Here is a 6,903-nt window from a genome sequence, read left to right as displayed (position 1 = left end):
GGATTTTTTTGCATGAAAGTAGGTAAAAGATGACTCAAGTAGATAAGCATATATCAATGTTCTTAGTCAAATTACTCAATTTTTTTTATGACATAGATGTGTTTTTTTGCTCATGAGGGTTTACTTTTGAAGAATATATGTGTGCAAAGACATGTAATTTTGGTTTCTAAACGTTTTTTAATAAGAAACAAAAGACTAATTTTAATAGAACGTGTTCTGAATGATTGTTTAATTGTCACGTAAAGTAGATATCAATTATAATGTGTTAAATGCATAACCAGGTAGGTCCATAAAAGTATCACTTGTTTTCGGGACTGACACCGTCTTTTGTCACCAATGTAGTCCAAGATAGTAAAGGGAATTTGTATATATTTCGACAGAATATCTTTTGCAGGTTATCCGGTGTTTACGCTACCTCGGAAGACAGGGAATCGTCTTACAGGGTCACAATGCCAACGACAATTTAACACAGCTACTTAATCTAATCGGGACAAATGACGAGAATGTTTCGAACCATCTTGAAGAAAAAATCGGTAACAAATACACCCATAACGATGTCCAAGCAGGAAAAGCTAAAAGTTATCGAGGAGCGCAGATTCTTCTCAATGATAGCTGATGAAGGAACTGACATTAGTAATAAGGAGCAACTTTCATTCTGCTTACTGACTGTCAACGACGATCTGTGGGCATTTGAAGATTTCATCGGATTTCATCAACTAGAGAACATCAAAAGTTCTCAACTTCAGTTGAGCTAGAATCTGACAATGTATGTATCTACGACAAACTTAGACACAGAGTCTCTGATAACCACGATTTGACAATTTTGACTAAAATCGCAATGTACAAGCAATGTTTACTACCAATTCTTCTGTGCGAGAGTGAGACTTGGACTCTTTACTCATATGAAATTCGACAACTCCGTACCTTCCAGCTAAAGGGGGTGATTATGTAAGTAACGAACAGGTATTGATCAGAGCTCATGTTAGTGAATAATATTGATCTAAACATCGAAATAAACGTCGAAAAGATTAAAGATGCAGAAGCTATTCCATGGAGTAAATCTCTCGAAAGTATTCCTTTGTATTCCATTGTTTACATAAAAAGAAATCGAGTTTTACAGACTGAGATGTGGTAGAAAGGGCAAGGCCGTTATCAAAACAAGAGACAGAGGACGAAAATTTTACGAGGAAAGATTTATCACATCAGGAGACACTTATACCAGAACTTCTAAAAATACTTTAACTTTCAAAGGGAAATGTAAAGCCAGCATGAGGTCAGGCATATTTAGAGCCATGAATGTTGTTTTAGACCTCATGACTGGTAGAGTTATCAAGGACACTGTAACTGCCCTGCAGGGAAATCTGGCTATTTCAATCATGTAATGGCCCTTCTGTTTCAAATAGCAAATTATTCTTCACACTCCACAAAAACTTTACCAGAGGAAGTTTCATGCACGAGTAGAAGGAGGCAATGGGAAATACCCCCTCCCAGTAATGGCTACATCAATTAAATGAGAAAAGAAAAAGGTTGTCTCTTCAACATTATACGACCCTAGACTTAATCAAAATAAAATTGAAATACTACAAGAACACAAAAATTTAAAATGTACAAAAGAAATTAGCTGAAAAAAATAATCGAATTGGATTTGCCCATGTGATAGACATGATGACAGCCCTCTCTTCGGAGAAAAAACTAACAAAACATGGTGAATTTTTTGTTGGTTCTATCCTTTCCCACCAGTTGGCAGTTTTTGATTCTGATTTTGAAATTATTTCATCATACTCAAATCCAAATCCAGAATCAAATACTCTCTTGATTGATGCTGATCTCCCTACATCAATAATTCCTGAAACTAGTGATTGCTTTCCTAATGACTGGCGGGATTCATTGATGTACTCAGAAATGATGACTCTTGAAGGTTCAATAAACTTGGAACGAAAGACCATTGGCCAAGACAAAAATGCATTTTGGATGAAGGAAAGATCTCAAAGAATAACATCAAGTAATGCCCATAAAATTAACATTCGTAAAAGAAACTTAGAAACCCTTGCAAACTCAATGAAAAGTAAAATCGGAAAAATTTCCCAAAATTAGTTGAAAAAGCTTTGCAACATGGGAAAGATTATGAAAATGTGGCAAAAAAGAAATTTTTGGATCATTCAACGTACAATCTCAGAAAGAAAGTGGTGATACGAGAATGTGACATAGTTGTCCAGCCCTATCTGTTTTGGCCGGGTGCCAGCCCTGATGGCTTACTGATTGATGGTAGCAAATGATCACCAATTGAAATCAAATGCCCCTATACAAAACGTCACTGGAGTCCTAAGCAATTGTTAAACGATGCAAAGTTTTATGTTTACAAAGAGAATGGTGTCACTTTTCTTAGAAAAAATCATCAGTTTCGTAGATTCTCTTGAATCTTTTTTTCTCTTACCTAGTATTTCTCTACCTACCAGAATCACTGATAGGTCAAGGACACTCATAGATAATATTTTCTTCACTCCTGCGAAACATAAACCTCTGACCGGAAATCTTTTAGTTGGTATATCTGATCATTTGCCTCAATTTCTTATTTTTGAAAACTTCTCTACAAATTTCTCCAAAGAAACAAAATACTATCGAAGATGGAAAAGCTTTGATAGCAAGAAATTCAAAGAAGACTTTTATAAAATTGATTGGAATGACATCTTGCATCCTGACTCGTATAACCCAGATCTTTTATTTGAAAGCTTTTTTGATCGGATGAATACTTTAATAGATATACATGCACCCCTACAAAAACTCTCTAATCGACAAATTAAAAGAGGAGCTAAACCATGGATAACAAAAGGAATCAAAACTTCCATCATTAAAAGAGACCATCTCTTGAAGGCCTACTCGCGGGAAAAAGATAACATCATTAAACATGAACTACATACAAAGTACAAATTCTACCGGAATCAGATCGTAAAACTCTGCAGAAGAAGTAAAAATAACCACTATAAGAATTATTTTCAAGAAAACTTAAAACACAGTAAGAGAATTTGGAGTGGTGTATACGAACTAATTGAAAGTAAAAAAAAACATAAAAGTACAATAATCTCTCTAAACATAAATGGGCAAGTAACATCAGATCCAAAAGTAACAACTGAAGAACTAAACAAATATTTTGCTACCGTAGCAGATAAAATACGATACACTATAAACGTGAATGACAAGGAATGTAACTTTAATGAAACTCTCCGCAACTCACCAATGAATTCTCTGTTTTTTGAACCAATACAAGCTAACGAAATTATTAAAATCATAAATGCTCTAAAACCAAAATCTGACGGTCCATGTAGTATACCAACAAAAATTTTAAAATCTGTTCTTGCTGAGGTAGCTCAACTTCTTGCTAATATATTTAATACTTCCATACAGTCAGGTAAATTCCTAACTGCTCTAAAAGTAGCAAAAGTAATACCTGTTTATAAACATAAAGGCTCACCATACGATCCTAATAATTTCAGACCTATTTCCCTTCTTTCTAATATTGATAAAATATTTGAAAAGCTAATTAAATTCAGAGTTGTAAAATTCCTTGATGAAAATAAAAGTATCTTTAAAAATCAATTTGGATTCCGCAACAAATACTCTACCACACACGCTTTGATAAATCTAACAGAAAAAATTCGATCAAACATAGATAGGGGTCTGTATTCTTGCGGGGTTTTCATCGATCTCCAAAAAGCTTTCGATACTGTTGACCATGAAATTCTCTTATCTAAACTACAGCATTATGGAATACGAGGCATTGCAAATCTCTGGTTTCGATCTTACTTAACTAATAGGAAACAATATGTGTCAATTTCTGGACACGATTCTTCAAAACGAACTGTTAAACATGGAGTTCCTCAGGGCTCTGTATTAGGACCACTACTCTTTCTAATTTACATAAATGACCTTCCTCAAGCTATATTGAATAGCGAAACCAACCTCTTTGCTGATGATACCTGCCTTCTTTCATCTGACTCAAATTTGAATTCACTCGAAACCAAAGTGAACTCTGATCTAGTTAAACTTTCTTCTTGGCTTCGTGCGAATAAAATTTCTCTTAACACTGCGAAAACAGAGGTCATTTTGTTCAGAAGCAAACATAAATCTGTACCTTACTCTATGAATCTTTACCTTGAAGGACACGCCTTAAAATTCACAAAGCATGTCAAATATCTTGGTCTCATTCTAGATGAATTTCTAGCCTGGAATTTTCACTTTGATCATTTATCCACAAAGCTTAGAAGATCTAATGGTATTTTGTCCAAACTACGCCACTTTGTTCCACAACTAGTTCTCAAAACTTTATACTATGCTATGTTCCACTCTCATATGTCTTACGCAACAATTATCTGGGGACAAGGCCTTACTCAAAACTCTCGAATAGGAAAATTACAAAAAAGATGTTTGCGTATTCTAACTTTTTCAGATTTTAATGCTGAGACTTCCCCTCTTTTTCAAAACCTTAAAATCCCAACTTTACCAAATACTGTTATCAAATTCAATATTCAACTTGTACATCAAACTCTATCTAATCTTTCTCCTGAAGCCGTTACAAACGTGTTAAACTACAAAACCCTGACATACATTTATCACACAAGGAATAGTTACCTGAAACTTTTAGAGCGCCCCAAGGCAAAAACACTCAACTTTGGATTGAGATCCATAAAATATCAATCACTTTTAATTTGGAACCAACTATTATTACATACAAAGACTGATCTTAGACCATTATCTGAATATACGATCAAAAAGAAGGTTAGAGACTTCCTTCACATCTAATCCTCTCGCATACCTTGAAAATGAAAGTTCATCTCTACAAAACCTTGAAATTCACATACAATGACAATTAATATTTTTCAGGTTTTTCAATAGTTGATGTCATATTTTTTTGTATGCATTGTTATTATTTTTTCCTTTTTTTATTGTTTATTTATGGTTAGGTATGTAAACATTGTTTTTATTCTGATTGTTAATGTTTAAATAGTTTTAATAACCCTTAAGATACCTCCCATAATGATATTCGACATGACCAGCTCACGCGACCAGGTGTTCATTCCATTTGATTAGACGGTACGTCTATTGGATGGACTCCTGGCCTGCATTCCTCCCCTAATTTATACAAACTTAAAATATGTAAACTTTTAATGATATGCAGGCGAATAAATTACTTTGAATTGAATTGAATTGAATTGAAGTTTGGGTTGATGATGACTACTGCTTATCGTTCAGATCAAGATATCATGGACATTCTTTCACTTGCGGAACATGTTATCAAGCATTTTCACACAAATTATCCTGATGTATCTGAAATTTATGGAAAGTGTGATCCTACCATGGCAATTCATGCTTACGCCGAATCCCTTTACAAAATATGCAAACAATCTGGGATTCAGCTAAGGCGTCTAGATTACAATGAGCCCCAAAAGGGGAAAGACCAATGTAACCGTGACTCAGCAGTTGCCAGAAATGCACTGAGAGATTTTGTTGATGAAGGCAATGATGTTATAAGTGCTGTAGACATCTTCACTGCATTGTCAAAATCAAAAATGAAAAATACAGAAGTATCTGTTGTGTCATTTGACCAAGATGGTACTTACAATGCTGATGCGATACCTTACGTCTCAACATACCATTCTATCGAATTCTCTGAAAATAAGATGAAAGTATGGCACTATTATAACATTGGTTCTGGTGTTACTCAGCTATACTTCCGAAAGTAACTTTTTTTATTCAATTGAGTATAACTATTGATCTAATGAATCAAAATTTAAGTTTATCTTTCTTCTTTCCTCTTCTTTTTAGATCAAAGACTAAATTTTCAGGAAGGAGGCTTCGGGTGCAGAATTCGGAACAACCTCTTGGACGATGAATGTTTTGAACACCAGCAACGCTAAAAAAAGACCTCACAAAGCTTTCAACGCATACAAAGAGCTTGATGGTCCAATACTAGCAGCTGCGATGTTACATTTTGAAATGAAAAAGGTTGAAGGTAACCCCTTAAATTCAAATGTTTTTTTCACCTTTTAAAATTAAAGCTGATGACCTTCAAAATCTTATTCCTAAATATTTAAGAATAAAATTTATTTAAGAATATTTATTAAATTTATATTTCAGATAACCTAATACCAAAGGAGATCAGCAATAGCACCGATGAGAAGGAAAACATGATTGGTTATACAACCATGCAGATGAAATCTTCAAGAGGTTGGTCTTATTAAAGCCTTGAAAATATGTCACATTGAATCATAAATGATAACTGATGTAAATATAAATAAGTATATTAAATTATCTAAATGGCAAATTACGACTTTGTGAACTAAAGAACAAGAAAATATCAAAAATAACGTTGGAAATAAGATCTTTTTTAAGGCTTCAAAACGCTTACACATTTTTCATAAAAGTTGTCTATGCTTTTTTTACGGATGAACTTTTTATACTTTAGATTTACGGTTACTCGTGAAATTAACTTAAATCAGGAAATCAAACTGACCTAGTTAAAAATGCATCAGGCCTTGTTAAATGTGAGTTTTGCTCGAAGGAATACAAATCCGTCAAATGCCTGGAAAACCACTTGGTAATGGTTCACAATCATTAACCGTCATAACCTAATGCTCCCCCAGCTTCTGCCGAAGACACGAAAACAAAGGGTGACGATCCAACGGAGAAGGAAGATTATATCTCCAATTACCAAAAGGCACTATTCACTTTTAATCTTATAATAATAAATAATAATAATAATAAGTATTATGAAATTTCGATCTTGAACGATTTGCCGTATGATTTGAACGATTCGCCCTATGGTTTGAACGTTTTGCCTAACGATCGAACGGACCGCCGGAATATTTGAATGTTTTGTCGGTAACTTTGAACGAAACTGCATAAAAT

Source organism: Clytia hemisphaerica, unplaced genomic scaffold, assembly GCF_902728285.1.
Source record: "Clytia hemisphaerica strain Z4C2 unplaced genomic scaffold, Clytia hemisphaerica genome assembly, whole genome shotgun sequence".
Taxonomy (NCBI): domain Eukaryota; kingdom Metazoa; phylum Cnidaria; class Hydrozoa; order Leptothecata; family Clytiidae; genus Clytia; species Clytia hemisphaerica.
Note: the sequence above shows the minus strand (reverse complement) of the source record.